Source organism: Eschscholzia californica, unplaced genomic scaffold (assembly GCF_041429995.1).
Source record: "Eschscholzia californica isolate CP2 unplaced genomic scaffold, dmEscCali1.0.p SCAF_4, whole genome shotgun sequence".
Taxonomy (NCBI): Eukaryota; Viridiplantae; Streptophyta; class Magnoliopsida; order Ranunculales; family Papaveraceae; genus Eschscholzia; species Eschscholzia californica.
Window position 1 is genome coordinate 19,977,746 of NW_028238461.1, and position 19,887 is coordinate 19,997,632.

The 19,887-nt window shown below is 37.9% G+C and overlaps 1 long non-coding RNA gene across 1 annotated transcript; it reads right to left on the reverse strand.

The window, feature by feature from the left end:
• Positions 1–11,258: 11,258 nt before the first annotated feature.
• On the reverse strand, positions 11,259–12,361 carry LOC147543509 (uncharacterized). Its single transcript, XR_015224010.1, has 3 exons — positions 12,183–12,361; positions 12,028–12,044; positions 11,259–11,498 (listed from the first exon to the last, which is right to left on the reverse strand). It is a non-coding gene; the product is annotated as an uncharacterized LOC147543509 (long non-coding RNA).
• Positions 12,362–19,887: the final 7,526 nt, after the last annotated feature.

Here is a 19,887-nt window from a genome sequence, read left to right on the forward strand (position 1 = left end):
TACCAAAGTTCGACATTCCTTACTTAAGATGAGTGGAGTACTCATGTTTAAGGAATCTCTCCAATCTTGCCTATTAGTGTTCATGACGTTTTTCAACATTTGAAGAACTCTCATGTTTGGGTTATCCAGTATATTCCCTAATCATACACCCATGTAATTGACTTGAATACTATATTCCTATAGCCCATGAAACAACGCCATCAGTCAATCTCACATGCTAGTCTTCATGAGTCATTGGTGTCCATGCAATGACGTGGACTAGGGAGTTAATAATGAATCTATTCCAAGTTCACTCAGTAGGGTTTCATTTACCAGAACACGCATCTGATAAACCTACTTGGAATGCTTCACTATTTTTGGACTGTCTATTAAATACTAAACCATTATTTAATGACTGAAATAACTTTTATTTCTATTTACTGAATGTAGCTAATTGATTACATAAAACTCCTTTTATTAATCCAATTACAACTTAAATCCATTCTTCAATACGCTTTATACCAATGCTCCTTCTATGACTCTCATGTTTGGGCTGAGGTAGTGGTTTAGTTAACGAATCGGCTACATTGTCGTCCGTATGGACTTTGCAAATGACCACATCTCTTCGTTCTGTGATTTTCCTTATCACGTGGTACTTTCCTTTGGATATGTTTGGACTTTTGGTGTGCTTTTGGTTCCTTAACTTGGGCAATGGATCCATTGTTGTCACAATATAGAGTTATTCCCTTTTCTATGCTAGGAACGACACCAAGTTCGGAGATAAACTTCTTGATCCAAACTCCTTCCTTGGCTGCTTCTAAAGCGGCTAAGTATTCTGCTTCTGTGGTAGCGTCTGCTATAGTAGTCTGCTTTGAACTTTTTCCAGCTTACTGCTCCTCCGTTTAGACAAAAGACGTAACCCGGCTGCGATCGGAAATCATCTTTGTCCGTTTGGAAGTTCGCATCCACATGGCGTTCCACTATTAGTTCTTCTTTCCCGTCATATGCCAAGAAGTGGTCCTTTGTCCTTCTCACGTACTTCAGGATATTCTTGGTTGCGGTCCAGTGTTCCTCACCTGGATTTGGCTAGTAGCGACTACACATGCTCAGAGCATATGACACGTCTGGGCGAGTGCAGATCATGGCATACATGATAGATCCTATTGTTGAAGCATAAGGCACCTTCATCATGTGTGCTAGCTCATCTGGATCTCGGGGATTGCTTAGCCCGTACCATGTGTCATGGGTAGAAATCCTTTCTTAGAGTCTTCCATTTTGAATCTCCCAAGAATCTTATCAATATAATATTCTTGACTGAGTCCAATCATCTTCTTCGATCTATCTCTATAGATCTTGATGCCCAAGATATATTCTGCATCTCCTAGGTCTTTCATTGAAAAATACTTCCTAAGCCACTCTTTCACAGAGTTAAGCATTGGAATGTTATTTCCAACGATCAGTATGGCATCTACATACAGGACCAAGAAAACTATGTTGCTCCCACTAACCTTCTTGTATACACAAGATTCCTCTTCGTTCTTCAGAAAGTCAAACTCTTTGATTTTCTCGTCGAACCAAAGATTTCAGCTCCTACTTGCTTGCCTCAAACCATAGATGGACCTCTGAAGCTTGCAAACTTTTCCAGCATTTTTGGAGTCCTCAAAACCTTCAGGTTGTGTCATGTACACATCCTTTTTCAGGTTTCCATTCAGGAAGGCGGTTTTGACATCCATTTGCCATATCTCATAATCGTAATGAGCTGGAATTGCTAGAATAATCCTAATGGATTTAAGCATTGCGACAGGGGAAAAGGTTTCTTCATAGTCTATTCCTTGGACTTGTCTGTAACCTTTTGCCACGAGTCTAGCTTTGAAAACGTTTACGTTTCCATCGTTGTCTGTTTTCATTTTAAAAATCCATTTGCAACCAATGGAATCTACTCCATCAGGCAAATCAACCAAGTTCCAAACTTGATTTTCAGACATGGAGTCCATTTCGGATTTCATGGCTCCTAACCATTTTTCGGAGTCTGGGCTCGTCATAGCTTCTGCGTACGTGCTGGGTTCATTATCTTCTATCAACATGATATCTTGTCATTGAGATAATTCAATCAGCCTTGCGGACCTACGTGGGGCTCGAACAACAGATGAGACACTCTCAACTCCTTGAAGGTTCTCTTGCGAGTCCAATTCGCTTTGCGCGGGAGGATCTCCAAGATCTTCCATCACTTCCTCTGTTTCCTTTTCTATTGGCTCAGAATAGTAAGGAATCGCGACTTCTGACATTGGTACATTAGTGTCAGTTTGTTGCTCAGATCGAATTTCTTCGATTTCTATATTTCTCCCACTTGTCTTCTTGGAAAGAAACTCATTTTCAAGGAAACACTCTGTTCTCTGATGGGTTGTAGAAGTAATACCCCTTTGTCCCTTTTGAATATCCAACAAAGAGACATTTGTCTGATCTTGGTGCTAATTTATCTCCTTGTAAACGTTTTACATAAACATCGCAACCCCAGACTTTGAGAAAAGACAACTTTGGAACCTTTCCAGTCCATAACTCATATGACGTCTTTCCCACAGCTTTTGACGGAGCTCGGTTTAGTGTGAAAGCGGGCGTTTCAAGAGCATAACCCCAGAAAGTGTTAGGAAGATTGGCTAAGTTCATCATCGATTGAACCATGTCCATTAAGGTTCGATTTCTCCTTTCGGACACACCGTTCATCTGGGGTGTTCCTTGTGGAGTGAGTTGGGATACTATTCCGCAACTCCTAAGATGATCCTCAAACTCTCGACTCAAATATTCGCCACCTCGATCCGATCGAATGGTTTTTATCTTCTTGCCAAGTTTATTCTCTACTTCGTTCTGAAATTGTTTGAACATTTCAAACGATTCCGATTTATGGTTCATAAGATATATGTATCCATATCTAGTGAAGTGATCGGTGAACGTTATGAAGTAGCCATAGTTACCTCTTGCGAGTGTACTCATAGGTCCTCATACATCTGTATGTATCAGTTCTAATGGTTCACTCACTCGATCACCTTTTCCCTTGAAGGGTGATCGTGTCATTTTTCCCACTAAGCATGGTTCACATGTAACGTATGATTCTAAATCACACGATCCCGAAAGTCTATTTGCATGAAGTTTCTGCATGCGTTTCATGTTAATGTGGCCCAAACGACAATGCCAGAGATAGCCTTGGTTTGCATCATGAGTACGAAGTTGTTCCATGTCTATGTTCAGGATTTTGTCTTTTATGTTCATAACGTAAAGACCATTGCGTAGTCTAGCACTGGTATAGAACATCTCACATTTATATAAAGGACAACGTTTGTTCTTTATTATTACATGATATCCCTCTTTGTCTTGAACCGACACAAAGATGATGTTCCTTGAAATAGTAGGTACATAATACCAATTATGTAACGCTAGTATTAATCCAGTTTCTAAACTAAGCTTGTAGGTTCCTACAGCCACAGCAGCAACTCTTGCTTTGTTTGCTGATGAGACATGAAAATGTCCCATCTGAATCTCTTAACTTGGACTAGTTAGTCTATTTCGGGCAGTTACTCTCATGAATTACTTGTTTCTTCTGTCCAGGTGTCTTCTACAGAATTGAGCGCGAAAGAACGGTTAAAATCAGGAGATTGACACATTAGGGGCATTTCGGTCATTTGGAGGTTAGGGTATTCTGGAAATTTTGATACTCGGATGAAAAGTGGGGTCCATGGCGAGTCCGTAAGAGAAAACGGGAGTCCAATCGGAGTTCGGAGAATAAAACTAGAGCAGGTCAAAGTGGGTCAAATACAGTCGACCACGGTCAGCACCAAGCTTTCGGAGACACATGGCGTATAGCAGAGGCGCGACATCACTATGCGCGGTACTTGTTCGGGTATAGCGGGACAGACTTATACCAAATCAGGAGAATGATTCGGTGCATGCAATTTCATGCCACTAGCTCGAGTTTATTAATCTCAACGGACCACGTGACAATATACTTCATCCAACGGTCATCTATACTGAAAGGCAAGTAAAACGTGATAGGCCATGTTGCATCATATCCTCCCTTTTCTTACAGCAATCACGTGTAGTGCATTGGCCCTAAAATAAGGCAACTACTCCTTCCTTCTTTACCTCTTTCTCATCTTCTTCTTAATTTGTTTAAAGAAGATATATTTGACAAGATTTGTGATCTTCTTAAAAGAGAAACCAGAGAGAAATTAGTGAAGGAAATAATTTGACATATTAGAAAGAGCTGGACAGTGAGTGATAAGGAAGGATATGACCAAGAAGGAAGCTTGATGGAGGAAGATAGCACTCGGCTATAAAAGAAAACAGAGACAGAGGAATGAGAGATCTCATTTTTGGGGGTCAAAAGCTCAACTAAAAATAGAAAAATCAGAGAAAGAGAGAGAAGGAAAAACAGATTTTTGGTTCATCATCATCTTAATCTTCTTCTTCTGTTCTTTGCTTTGTATTTATTTCTTTTTGTGAGAGAAAGGAGTGATTGTATAGAGAGAAAGAAACAGAGAGAGTGAGGACAGATTCAAACAAAGAGAAACAGAAACAGAGAGAGATTGTTAGAGAGAGAGATTATTTCTAATTTAATGATTTGCGACTCGTAGAACCATCTCGTTCTTTGTCTGATACCTAATTCCCTCGAGCCCATCTAAATCTGAGATGATATGTGCTCCTCATCCGGAATCAAATACCCATGAGGGGAAATCAGTCGTATCTGCCAAATTTACCTCCATAACATAGGCACCTATTTCTTCTTCTCTTTCTGGTCTCTATTACGCTTTCTTTATTCGAAGACTCGAGAACTCTTCTCTGATCTTCCTCCCAATCTAGAAAGTCGTTTAGATCCCTATCTAATTGTGAACTAATACTAGATGTCATTTTTACTCTACATAAACAAAAATAGGATATTGCTAAGTACTACATTCAATGTTTAAGAAAAACAGTTTTGCCATATTATTCAATGAAAACCGTCCCCGTTTGAATAATATAATTCCAAGATCCCATTCCTATGGAGTTAAGCGTACTTTGGCACTGCCCTTAACTCCACCATCCTGGATGAGTAAACTCTTTATTGATCATACTCTTATGACTCTTGGTTGATGAATAACACTTATGTGTTGAATTCATCCTTTTGCCTCAAAATCCAAAACTCTTTTGCTGACTCGTTGAGAATAATCATTTAGATGCGTAGACATCTTCATAGATCTACCCGTATTCTCTCGAGGTAAAAGATGGCACCCTGCTTTGGCATGACTCACCATCGATGAACAAGGGCGCAACAGGTGTCTTAATCTGGGTAGGCATTACTCAAAATTCTTTTTGGGACTTATTACGTAATTTATCAAGTTGCGTTACTGTGAACTGTAGCATAACCAGTTATGATTTATTACGTAAAGATTTATGTGGGTTTGCGTAATGAGTTATTAAATCTTAGTACCACACCTAAAAGATCTCATCTTTTAGTTTGTTTCTTATTCGCCTAAGGTTCGTTTGGATTCATATCCTTGAACCGCCATTGAGTACTCCCACTCGAATCATGATCCCATCATTCGATTCGTTAATAGTTCCTTAAGACCTTATACTCTAAGAATTATTCGGACACATCACACTTGTGCTTAGAAACAAGAAGCGTTTACCTATCTAAAAGTATATTAATCTACGCAATCACACATACATATACATACATTCAGAAATATGACAATCATAGAAGATAAAGTATGTATCCTAAATTCGTTCGAGGTTCCCTACGTTTCGTATAACTAATTGTGGGAAATTGTGACATATCTATGTCTTATCGGCTCTAAAGTTTATTTTCGTAAAATTCGAACTAAAGGCACATTATGTTTCTTCCTCAATGATTTTCAAAATCGATTCAAGGAAAAACTCCGTTTGGGCCTTAAGCAAGCCCGGGTCACTTTTGGAAAAAAAAAATATGGTTGAAGTCGGAAGAAGAAAAGTCAAAACCTCCCACTTAAATCAAGGTCCAAAAGACCCGAGTCAAACTCTAAAGACTTAAGTCAAACTTGGTCAAGGGACTCTTTGACTGGTCTCGGGAAAACCAAGACAGGTCACGGTCAAGGTCCGAGCCATGGTCGGATCCGAGTTGGCACGTTCTAGAACGTGCCGAGTCCCTAGGGTGGACGCGTCCTGGCCCTAGGCCAGACGTGTCCCTTGCCCTCAGACGCGTCCTAGACGCGTCTGACCAAGAATAGCTCTCTCGGACATTAAGTCCGAGAAGCTGGGACGTGCCAGACGCGTTCGAGACGCGTCTGGACGGTCAGACTATGTCTCGGCCTAAGGCCGAGACCTTGTGGAACGACCGAAACATCTCGGACCCCTGGTCGCATTCGGACTGGGATTCCAGACGCGTCTAGGATGTCCGAGACCCAGTCTCGGACTCCCAGTCCTTCTCGGAATACTTCTCGGCCCTAGACCGAGACGTACTGGGTTTCGCAGACGCGTCCTAATCGCGTCTGGGACGTCCGAGACACCCTGGTCTCGGACTCGGACTGGGAATATCCCAGTCCGGTCTTCCCGCATCTCGGGAATATCTCCCGAGATGTCCGGACTGGCCAGACGCGTCCTGACTGGTCCGGACCGGGCAGTTTCTATTGTCCAAAATAGAAACTTCCATCCGAGCTACTGTTCCCTTCTCCATTCGACCCTAAGCTGCTATTTTTTTGGTGAACAATCATAAAAAACAACAGGTTTTGAAAACTCTTTTCAAACCATCAACTTTCAAAACTTCTTTTCGAACCCACTTTTCAAAAACTCGAAATTTTAAAGTTTTATGCATTGAAACCCTTTCAATTTCTTTCCGATTACTTATAAATCTAATTTAAACTAAACAATTTCATGTTTAAATCTAAATTTAAACATAAAATTATCTAATCAATCAAGTTCGAATCTAATTCGTCTAGTCAGAGATACTTTCATGCAACCGACTCGTGATGCCACTGTTGCAATTTGTGTGTATCTAATACAACTATTTAGTGTTCTAAGCGGAATCTCAAACATCATATGTTAACACACCTTGCATAGCCTTGCAAACACTTTACATAGCCTTGCAAACACCTTGCATAGCCTTGCAAACACTTTACATAGCCTTGCAGAGCCTTGCAAACACCTTGCATAGCCTTGCAAACACTTTCCAGAGCCTTGCAATTAAGTTATAGTTGCTGCCACAATCGTCTCAGATTCAACTAATGTCACAATCAATTACATTACCACAATTCATCAAAAAAATGAAGACAATAGTAAGTGAAAAAATAATGAAAACTAATTCATGAATTAAGTTGGCAAGTCTTCTTGGTAAAAAGTAAAACATAATGAAAACTTATTCAAACATCAAGTTTACAAGTCTTCTTGTTGTGACCAAATGTATGGCACACGGCTCACTTTATCGACCTCTCCCACTTTGATCCACTGTTCGGTATCCTCTTTTGCCTTAGTCTTCCAGGTTTCTTCTTCTAAGTCGGTGGTAAAACAATAAGCTCGTCTGGATGATAAGATGGAAGGTCATAATCAACAACAGGTTCAACAACCTTCTCATACGACGCACGATAATGAGAAGCATGATAGAAATCACTAATGAATTCATATGGACTATAACCTGCACCTGAAATACAACATAGAGCAATATAACAAGGAAAATCGTTTACTCTCCAATATCCACAACTACATGTACGATAATTTCGTAGAATGAATTCTCCATTTACAACCAGTATCTTTTCTAGCACATTCCACTGTAATCCTTGTTGGAATTTGTGTGTATCTAATACAACTATTTAGTATTTTAAGCGGAATCTCAAACATCATATGTTAACACTAAATATCCAGGATCATAAAGCATGAAGTAATCAATGAACTAGAAGAGGAATAAATACCTTAGTCGCGTTTTTCCCTCGAACCTTTCCAATCGCGTGTGAAGATCGAGAGCTCCAAATGTCGCTCCTTTACTTGAGACGCCGAGTAGGTTAACTTGATCTCCCTTCCTTAATGTCTGCTAGAACTTAATAGAAGGTTGAGAAGAACCCTTCTTCTTGACTAGATTGATAGAACAAGAGCTTTTTCTCTACAATCCTCTCTCTCCACTAGCTGTATATTCGGAGAGAGGGCTGTATAGTTTTTCTTTCTGAGAAAAATCCACACATTTTATGTTCTCTAATGACCCTTATATAGACAAACCCTAATTAGAATCATATTCAAATTAGGCTTTCTATTTTCCGGGTCATAGACAAGATAATACCTAAAATACCCTTTAAAACATAAATTAAAGATCTTGTAAAACTCTTCCAAGCATAATATTGTTTTAAAACATAAATTAAAGATAATTCAGAAACTATTAAGCATTATTTTAAAACAAATTGTCATTCATAACTCATGATTATCATTCATAACTCATAATCTATTGTTCAATGAAATTAAAGCAATGAAGAAGTTAGATTATATCTTGAAACACTACCAGATGATCCTTTCATTGAAAGTATATATAACTTTTGAAACCCTAGTACACTATGAAGGAAATTGCAACTTTCTCTCTTTAGAATTTAGCACCAAAAACTAAATCAAGACCCTTGAAATCATCTTCAAACAACAAGCAATAGATTAAATCACCAAAACCTAAGAACATCAACCTATCCTATAACAAAATCGTTTCAAACCCTAGAAATTCAACTCGACCACCACTTCCACTAGCTCGGTTCGATCCTTAGAGAATAAAACTTCTTCATTTATTCTATTAGTTGGGTTCCTGGGCATTTATTAATTGAGGGAAGGGTAATTTAGACTGTTAAAATGGGAGTGCCTGTAAAAATTTCCTTCAAGCCTATTTTTAAAACGTACTTGGACCCTAACTGATTAAAAAGATAGGTTGTTTTTTTAACAAAAAAAAAAACAGTTCGGCCCAATTTCCTGAATTAAAAATCTAAAACTTAAAAGATAAAGAGATATCAAACACAAAATTTAAAATATAACAAATACGGAAATGTTAAAATCACATAGGATTTTGACAAAAGAAGGTTTACAACTGATGTGGCAGTTGTGATATTTATCTCTCAACGGTCCAGATTTAGTCAAAGTTTCAAATCACAACCGCCACATCAGTTGGTAACCTTCTTTTGTCAAAATCCTTTGTGATTTTAACATTTCTGTAATAAGTATATTGATGAATTCTTTTTTAAACAAGTCCAACCCGGACTTCCATAATAAAAGGCATACAGTGCATTGGCAATCGATGATCCATATCCGAAGAATCCGAGAAATCAGAAGAGCATTCGATATAGTTCAATTCAAATACACCAGAAGAGATCTCAACTTGCAAGTAGACAAGTTAACAAAATGGACAAGAAAGAAAAATAAAAGCAAAAAGTGGAATAATGTTCCTTGCAGAGGCGGAACCAGGATTTCAAACCAAGGGAGGCGAGCTCTTCCCTTGAACTTAACAGACTTTTTTTTTTTTTATGAAGTATACTATATAAGTAGTACCATACTTTCAATTGGAATCAAAACATACATTACCTAGGTTTAAGGTTTGGAGAGACTAACTTAAATGAAATTCTATTTTGAGTCAAAATCAATTTTCTTTTTTATGAAACAAAATCTAATAATATATTATGAACTCTCTACTCTCTAGGTTATGCATAAGTATTCTTATTCCAAGATCAAACTATAATAATTTAGAAAAAGAAACAAAAATCTCAAAATAATATTGGGAGAAACAATTATGAATATAGGCTTTATAAGTTTTCTTTATCAAATCTCATTGTTAAACAAATTAGAGAGAGAAAACAAAAAACCCTAAAACAATTTAGGAGAGAAACTATAGGCTATAACAATTATGAATCTAGAATTTGCATATGTTCAAGATTCTTCAAGGTTAAACTAATCTAAAACAATTAAAACTTTAAAAAGAGAAAAACACTGAAACCCTAAAACAATCTACAAAGAAGAAACTAAAACAAATTTATCAAATCCCATTGTTGAACAATTTAGAGAGGGAAACAAAAAAAAAAAACCTAAAACAATTTAGGGTGAGAAACTATAGACTATAACAATTATGAATCTAGAATTTTGCATAGGTTCAAGGTTCTTCAAAGGCTAAACTAATCTCAAATAATCAAAACTTTAAAAAGCGAAAAACAATGAAACCCTAAAACAACCTACCATAAGAAACTAAAAGATACTACTACCTAAATGGCTGAATCAAAACTAGAAATATTGAAGAATTTTGGGAGAAATAAGATAACCAAATCTTCCTATCTCTTCCTCCCTCCCTCCCTCCCTCCCAATCTTTTCTTTTCTTGCAAATACTCTTGGTCTCTCTCCTCTCGGCTGGTGGGTTGTAAACCCTATCAGACTTTCTAAAAAAAATTCAAAATGACGAAATTATCCTTTCTTAAGTTACAAAATTTCAAAAATGACCCGAGGCAATTGCCCCTTCTTGCCCTCACATAGGTCCGCCCATGGACTTCCTTGTATCTTAGTTGATGAATATTGTAATAACATTTATTCTAATTAATGAAAGCATAGTTCAACAAACAAACAAAAAAGTCCAATCGGGACTTTTGTGAGACCGAACCTAGCCAATTTGGACGGAGAATGGAGGCCCAACCCTCCTTCTGTAACGCCGACCCTGTAAGCACCAGTAGTCTTCACTCTTCGGCCTTCATCCACGTGATGTGCATTCGACGTGTCAAACCTGTAGCCGAATACGACAAACAAATCTTCTCCCCTACCACGTCAATCGTCTTCCGACCGTACACAAGCTTTGGCTATTACACGTATGTGCATAGGGTTGGGAATCGGTCCGGACGGACAGTCCGCGGACAGACTTGATCCGGGTTCGGACGGAACGGACAAAACCTCACATTGACCGCTCGGACAAGCGGACTAAACGGACGGACTAACCGGAATTTTTATCTCAAAATGTCCGCCCGTGTCCGTATAATCGATCCGGACATCCCGGACAGCGGACGGTCGGGCTTCGGGTATGAAGAATTAAATAAAAAATACAAAGATGCAAATTTTTTTGACACACCATTATGTTGCCAATGAATGACCCTCATAGGCTTCAAAATTTCAACAGCCACAAAGGTCGACTTCAATCAAACTCAAGAAGCCTAACCTAAGTAACAAACCATCATAATCAAAAGTACGAAGATTCAGCCTGTAACTACTTGACATCCATAGTCCTTCTGAACAAAAATTTAGAAAATTACATATTCAAAAATTTAATCAATAATATCATCATTCCGCCGTCACTTTGGATGCATTCTTAGACTGTTTCAAAATCAACATTGTGCGTTTTCGAACAAACTTGAGTATGCCTGAAGAAATCAAGCGTACCAGTCGTAGACTCGCATATCTTTCTTTCACCACAAATTTTACATTGCGCGACTTCTATAATTCTACCAGCGTCATCGGGATCAGATACTTCAACGATGTCCCACATTTTCCAGATTTTGGCAGTCTTCTTCTTCATGTGTTGTTGTTGTGTCCTGAAATAACAAATAAGATATAAACTGAAATCATTCAAACATAATACAACAACATACACACAAAACATACATCTTGTAGATCTTATGATGTAAAATTATCAGTCCATGTAAGATGAAGAAGATGAATAAAAAACAGAGAAAATGAATGAATCAGTAAACACTATATTTCGAACAAAAAATAATTTGTTGGAACACAAAATATTTCTAGATCTTAAACAAAAAGTTACTTAAAATTATTTCTAGATCTTAGAAACAACAAAAGAAGAATGAATATATTTAGATCTTAAAAATTAACAAAAGAAAAGATTAATCAATAAATGCTACAACTCAAAGGGAGTTTCTGTCCATAACCTAACTAAACCCAAAATCAATAAGGAAGTTTATAAGAGTAAACTAACTAGACCCAAAATCAGAACACAAAATATAATAAAGATTAATCAATGGAAGCTTTTGTCCTTAACCTAACTAGAAAAAAATAACAAAGAAGAATGTAACAGTATACTAAAAACAGGAATATAAAAGTTAATACCTTTAGATCTAGCAGATCTTGCATAACGAAGAACAATATTTGTATCGCAGCCCATGTAAGACGAAGAACAAGTGAATATAATAAGTAATTATTTCTAGATTTTTATTATAAGTAAACATAGAAGAAACCACTGAAGAGGGTTGAATGAATCATACCTTTAATCGAACAGAATCGAAGGTTGAAGAAGATAATAACGAGTAACGACTTCACCAGTTCACCACTTCGTTGAAGAATGAAGACTAAAAGACTAAAGAGGGTTGAACTTGAACATTCGAACTTCAAAAGATTTGGAAGCTTAGGGATTTAGGGTTAGGGTTTTTCTTTGTAGCCGAGAAGCTATAAGAGAAGAACTGAAGATGAAGAAATAAGATAAAATGACTTAGGGTTTTCTTTGGGTTTATATACTAAGCCTTACGAAAATCCAACGGCTTTAACATAACCCTATAAAATCTAATGGTCGATAGTGTTCCGGTCAAGGTTCGGGCGGACGGGCAGTAACTAAATCGGACGGTCACGGGCGAACCTCCGGACAGACCCTTTTGTCCGTGACCGTCCACTAGAGCCTTCTCGGTCGGACGGGCTTTGCCCGATTCGGTCACGGGCGGTCGCGGTCCTTTGCGGACGTGGGCGGACGCGGGCGGATTCGGGTTTTCGGACCAAATTCCCAACCCTATATGTGCATCACGTGGATTCGCACGTGTTAAAGAATCTCACCCCCCACAATTACAAGAAGACAAAAAACTGAACGAGCGCAGACAGATTGGGAGTAAATCCCACGTGAACTAAAGTCTAAATCTATGAGATTTATTTTCTTCGTTTGTTGGATTCCAATCTGACGGATATAAACGGTTCAGGGCCCCCGTATATATCATACAATGTTCTAAGGCGCCTGGAACTACTGCTTTGGGCGCCCCTACACAGCCAAATCCGGTGGGAAATGTGTATTACTGTAGACACTGCATATTATTTCTCTTGGCGCCCTATTTACATTTTTTTTTCGAGAAATAGACCTTAGAGTAGAATAAAATTTAAATATCTTACATTTCTTTTATTACATCATGTGATTACAAAGTTAAATTATATCGTCATAATTGAAGTAATGTTTTACTGTTAAATAAACATCTTCTTTGACTTTTATAGATTAATATAAATGTCTCATGGTCATAGAAAGACTTTAAAGATCATTTTTTTTTTTTTGAAAGCAAATACATTAACTTAAGAGTCTTTTACAATATCCAAAATAAAAATCAACATAAAGGTAAACAAAGTACAACGACATAAAACCGAAAAGAGGAATTGCACAAAAAAGCTTCGTTTAGTGATGCTTCCTTCATTCTGTAGCTTATATGCCCTATAGCTCTTCAAGAGGATGATATGCCAATTGGTCTCGAGAGTCCTTCCGATTAATTGAAAGATGAAACTAGTACCTGTTCTTCTGGTTGGTTGAATGATGAAACTGTTATCTAAATTCCTGTAACATTGAAGATGGATTAAACAAACACCTATAGTTCCAATAAGAAACAACAGTGTCTGCAAGATGGAACCAAAAGATGATTCCGAGGTATCCCGCCAGTATTCTCCATGTCCGGAGACCATATCCGCTTGAGTTCTACCTAGTAGAATCAGGTCAGACACCTGGTAAATGGGATCGCCGTCATAACCCGAGTATAAATACCCTGCTAATCCGACAAACGATCGCAAATGAATTGCGACAAAGGGTGGAAGTGAAAATGTTACAGAACTTTGATAGAAAGTTAAATCAATTTGATAACCAGATTCAAAGGTAAACAACAAAAAGTGGAGTGGAAGAAAAACAACAGAAACTGCACGGCAAAGTTGGAGAAATATATTCGAGATATAGTGTCGTCCGGGGTCGAAAGAAAAGTTAAGATGTATTCTATTTGTTATTCGGCTGATCCAGAGGCCAACGTGGCCAGCTACAGTTCGATTAATGTTCCTAAGCTGATTACAGTTAATGATGGATGAAACTAACATGGAAATCTGATCAAAACTACCGCAAGTAGATCGACGATATAAAAGATCATGGCCAACAAAAAAAAATAAAAGATCATGGCCAACAAAACCTATATTTTATTTATACTACAAATTTGTGGATGTTTTACATAAGAATAATGAAAATCATCCCCATCAATCAAATTTGTGATCTTTTTGATTTCAAAATAGTAATCTACATATCTACCTAAGTAATTAATGGAGGATATGGATTGCCAGAAAGTTTAATCGAGTACAATAATTATTTCTCGATGACCTCTCTTTGGTAACTTATTTAGATAACCAAACTAAATATTCTAAATGACCGAAACACATAATGACATAGACTTTATCATATTTTTTGCACACGGTAATGGAGGTACTTTCCCAATAACTTGTCCACAATGATGAAGTTATTTTGGCATCTCCACAAAATTGAACCTTCTTCTTGATAATACATCAAGCGGCGCCAAAAGAAATAATCTGGTGTACCTATAGAATCACTCGGTTGGAAATACATCCAATGGCGCCTACAGAACCCCTATTAAAATAACATCAAATTGATGCTCCAACATGTACAGTAAAACACGTGCTCCCTTACAGGAAGGAGGGATGGGGTCATGCAACCCAAGGGGCTGTTTCATTGGCGTCAGGATTTTCTATTTCCCAATAAGGCAATTCGTACGGCTGTTTCCCAGGCTTCAGATATTTCACCCACCTACTCTCTCAAAATCAAGCCGAGTGTTTTTTAATCCACATCAAGCTACTAACAGGTAAGATTAAGATTCTATAGAATCTTAAAAAAAAAAAAACTACTAACCGGTAGTCCAGTTGGTAAGTGCATCTATTACGTAGTGGAGAAGTTCAAGGTTCGATTCTATAGAAGTAGAAGTCATTGAATTTGAATATAAATAAAATAGTTTTTGTAGACTTTGTTAGAAAGAAGAAGATGAAGATTATAATGTGAAATCTCTTATTATCTTGTTATTGAATTACAATTGAGATATATGTATAAATAGAAGTTAGAGAGAGAGAGAGAGAAAGTGGGAAGAGAGATTAGTTTGTTACATAACAAACAATAACAGAATTCTAACTACTTTCTCTAACTACTTTCTTAACTAACTTATGCTTTAACTAACTTATGAATATCCTTAACAGCCCCCTGCAAACTCAACATAGGAGAAACAATGTTGAGTTTGGATCGAAGAGCAATGAACCGAGAGGTAGACAAAGGTTTAGTAAGGATATCTGCCAGCTGATCATGGGTTGAAATATGTCGAACTTGAAGCTTGTGATGCTTGACCATGTCCCTAACAAAGTGATAAGCAATTTCCACATGCTTCATTCGATTGTGAAAGATAGGATTAGCTGTTAAATAGGTAGCACCTAAATTATCACACCAAAGAATGGGACAGGAGGTAGAGGTGATTTGTAATTCTTGAAACAAAGATTGAACCCAAATGAGTTCAGAAGTTGCATCAGCAATAGCTTTGTATTCAGCCTCAGTACTCGACCTTGCCACTGTGTTTTGCTTCTTAGAACACCATGAAATTAGATTAGAACCCATGAAAACTAAAATTCCCCCAGTGGAGTTCCTGTCATCTGGACAGCCAGCCCAATCAGCATCAGAGAATGCTTGAAGATTATTATCAGAGAACCCAGTAAGGGAGAGTGATGATTTAGTGATTGTAAAGGTATGATCAATAGTATTCTTTAGATACCTCAGGATTCTCTTAACAGCACACCAATGATCTTGAGTTGGATTTTGAAGAAATTGACACACCTTATTTACTGAGAAAGAGATGTCTGGTCTTGTAATGGTGACATATTGAAGAACACCTACTGTACTTCTATAGAGCTTAATGTCTGAATCATTTAATGGATCACCAACATCCTTCTTAAGCAAACAATTTGTTGCCATTGGAGTGGATACTGATTTTGCTTCATTCATCTTAGTTTTGAGCAATAAGGTTGTGATATATTGCTTTTGAGATAATAGAAGACCATTAGAAGAAGCTAAAACCTCAATACCAAGAAAGTAATTAAGAGCACCAAGATCAGAGATAGCAAACTCAGTTGATAAGATGCTAATGGTAGATTGCACAAAAGAGGGATCACTTCCTGTGATTATAATATCATCAACATAGATGAGAATATAGATAGAATGAGAAGAATCAACATGATAGAATAAGGATGTGTCTGTTTGAGATGCTGAAAAACCTTTACTTAGAAGAAAAGAACTTAGTCTTTCAAACCAAGCTCGAGGAGCTTGCTTCAGCCCATAGAGTGATCTTTGGAGTTTACAAACATGATTAGGATGATCAGAATCAATGAAACCAGGTGGTTGATGAAGGAGTTGAAGGAGATGTCCTTCGACCAAGGTGACAATGCGAACAATTTGTCGGATAGGATAATTGATGTGGAAGATCATCAAGTCCGATTGATTTAGGGATCGTAGAGTTGTAGCTAGAGACCAACTACGATCGTCGAATTACGAAGTAATTCGCGGCTAACTTCGATCGGATCCTACAATGGGTTACACATAAGAGTGACAAATTGATCTAGGATATGACTAGTGGGAGTGAGATATAATCATGGGAGTGTCCCATAAACATATCTCATAGGCCTAAAAAGGAATTAGGCAAAGATAGTACAAAAAGGCCAAAAACAGGGTTTTTGGGCCTAGGCCGATTCGGGCACTTTTAGGGCTCGGATTGGGCTGATTTTTGGAGGGACGTTTCCTTATGTTATGAACATTAAATCTGCCAATTTTGGCTGGGTTTGGACGTCATCTCCTTAGGGAATTGAGAAAATACCAATAGTTGCTATTTTCGACTATTTCCCTAAATCTTATTCTAAAGGGTGTTTTAGGAAACCTAAAAGGAGGTGGATTCTTATTAGGGTTCTATATAAACACTCTTAGGGTAGAGAATAAGGTGTGGAATTTATCTCTAAGCTTTCTTACTCTACCACATCAAGTAGAGAGGAGAAAGTGAGCTAATTCCCAAGCTATCTTCTAGTCAAGCAAGAAGAAGGTCTTCTTATTATCCAACCACCATTGGTGTGCTAGCTATACAACAAGGTGGGAGATCAAATTGATTGCTCGTGTCCCAAGTAGAGGAGCTACAATTGAAGCTCTTGGTCTTCTTCAATCAATTCAACTAGTTCGAGGGAAAAGCGATTAAGGTAATCTACTATCTCCATTAGATTAATTACTAGTTTTGCATGTGATCCTGGGAATACTAGTGTAGACATTAGATGTCTTATTTCCGCTATAAACACTAGTATAAGGGTATAAAACCTTACAGTGGCGTCAGAGCCTCTTGCAATTAACTAGTTTTTGCTAAGAATCGAACTAGTTCATATTAGATATGATTGATAATTTGATAAATTAAGTTTATAAAAGTATTTTAAAAGTGTTTTAAAATTATTTAAACTCACAATTTGATATTATTGAATGGGATTCAATGAATTTCAAATTGAGAATCAAATTGACGATTAAGTGTTTTAAAAGACTCAATTTGATTGAATTTCAAACTAATCTATGCTTGATTAAGTTGATAGTTATGCTTAAAAGGTTTTAAAACATAAAATTTGATCAACTTTGAATTGGATTCAAAGATTCTTCAAATTGATTTCAAAATTGTTCTTTGAAAAGTTTCAAAAACCTAGATTTTGATCCAAAATTGGTTTGATTAAGAGTTGTTTTTAAGTTTTGGAGCTTTTGAAAAACAAAAAATTTGGAATTTTAGAAGTGTTCTAAAAAGAGTAGTTTTGAGTTTAGGAAACTCCCAAAACAAATTTGGAAAAATTTAAAAGTTTCTAAAAGTTTTAAAAAATTTTAGAAGTGTTCTAAAAGGAATTTCAAAATTTTGAGGAAAATTTTAAAATTGGAAAATAGCAACTTAGAGTTGCATAAGAAAAAAAAAAAATTTTTTGGAAACTAGGGTTTTAAAAAACCCTAGTGTCCGGCCAGGAAGCTTCTTGGCCGGACCAGAAGTTCCTGGATGCGTCCTCTGGACGCGTCCAGAGCAGCTGCTGAGACGCGTCTAGGACGCGACCAGCAGCTGCGACAGAAGCTTCTGGACGCGTCTTGAAGATGCGTCCAGAGCAGCTGTTGGGACGCGTCTTGGAGACGCGACCAGCAGCTGCGGAGGGAGCTTCCTGGACGCGTCTTGGAGAAGCGTCTGGGAGGTTCTGGGTGTCTCGGACTAGTCCGAGACACCTAGTGTTGGTCCGGTCCAGCACCAGACACGTCTAGGACGCGTCTGGTACATGGACTAGCGTCCTGGCTCCGGCCAGGACGAGACCAGGCCTTGATAGGCCTCGGCCAGGACATGCCGGCCCTATGGGCCGTGCTATGTCCGGACCTTGTCCGAGCCCTTTTTGGGCTTGGGCCGGGACTTGTCTAGGACTTGTCCCGGGCTTTTTCGAGGCTTTTCGGACCACGAAAAGGGACCATCATTCGAGTGGGAGTTTTTGCCAAAATTTCTTCCGATTCCAACCAAATAATTCCAAAATCAATCCGGGCCATCCAAGGGCCCAAGACGGATTTCTCTTTAAATTGATTTATGAAATCATTAAGAATCGAACCAATATTTTTTCCGAAATTGACCCGGGCTTTCTCAAGCCCAAAACGGAGTTTTTCTTAAAGTTGATTTTAGAAATCATAAGAGATAAAACGAGAACGCACGATTAGTCGAATTCTTCGAATTTAGACTTAAGGTAGGTCATGTGACATGTGATGTCAACAAAAGTATCTCCCAAGATAATCATGCATATATAATTCTTAGCCTTGATATATTATATGATTGCATGTGTTGTGAATGCGGGAAACTAGTATGGCCATAGATTTATATCTTTATTCTTGTTTTAAGCACGGATGGGTGCATGCTTTGTAATTAATTTTAATTTCAAGTTTATACGATCTGCGAATCGTTAGAGTCTTGTAATTAGAGTTTAGGGTCAATGAGTCCATTGAAGAAAACTCAAGGATGGAATCCAAAGGCGAGTGGGAGAAATCAATGGAGGTTCAAAGATGGAGATCTAGACGAACCAAAAGACGAAACAAGAAGAAAACCAAAGGAGATTAGATCTTCTAGGTTAGGGGCCCATACTAGGATCCATATCTGCCTGATTTACTTTCTCGCGCGCATTTACTTACTTTTTACGCTTTATGTCGTGGGTGTTAGTTAGGCTAAATAGTTCACTATAACAAACGCCAGACTAGCGTAAAAGTCCCCAAAACGTAATCTTGAGTAATCGCCTATCCAGATTAAGACACTCGTTGCGCCCTTGTTCGAGGAAGGTGGGTCGGCCTTCGCAGAGTACCTCCTCTACCTTGGGACAATGCGGGTAGGTCTATAGAAGAGGCCTACACGTCTAAATGGTTCTACTCAACGAGATCAGCAAGAGAGTCTTGGATACTCGAGGCAAAAGGATAGATTAGTCATTCATTAATGAAATCTATCAACCAAGAGTCATAAGGTATGATCAGTGAAGTAGTTCACTCACCCGGAACGACGGAGTCAAAGGGTAGGGCCTTCGTCCGCTTTACTCCGAAGAACTGGGGTCTTGGAATCACTTATTCAATCGGGGACGATTTTTTATTGAATAATGTGGGAAAACTAAGTTTTTCAAAAATGATAACGAGTTTAAAACTTTGCCATTACTTTATGTAGTTTTAAAGATGACACAAGGAAACGTGTTCGACCTTAAAACATACCTAAGGAAGGTGTTAAACGAAAACATCCATGAAGGAAGGAATCGGGAGATACTTCAAATATTGGATGGAGAGTTTAAAAACAAGCTAGATGTCTCAGACTATCCATTTTCAAAATTGGATTTTTTGACTGCTAAGGAAATAGA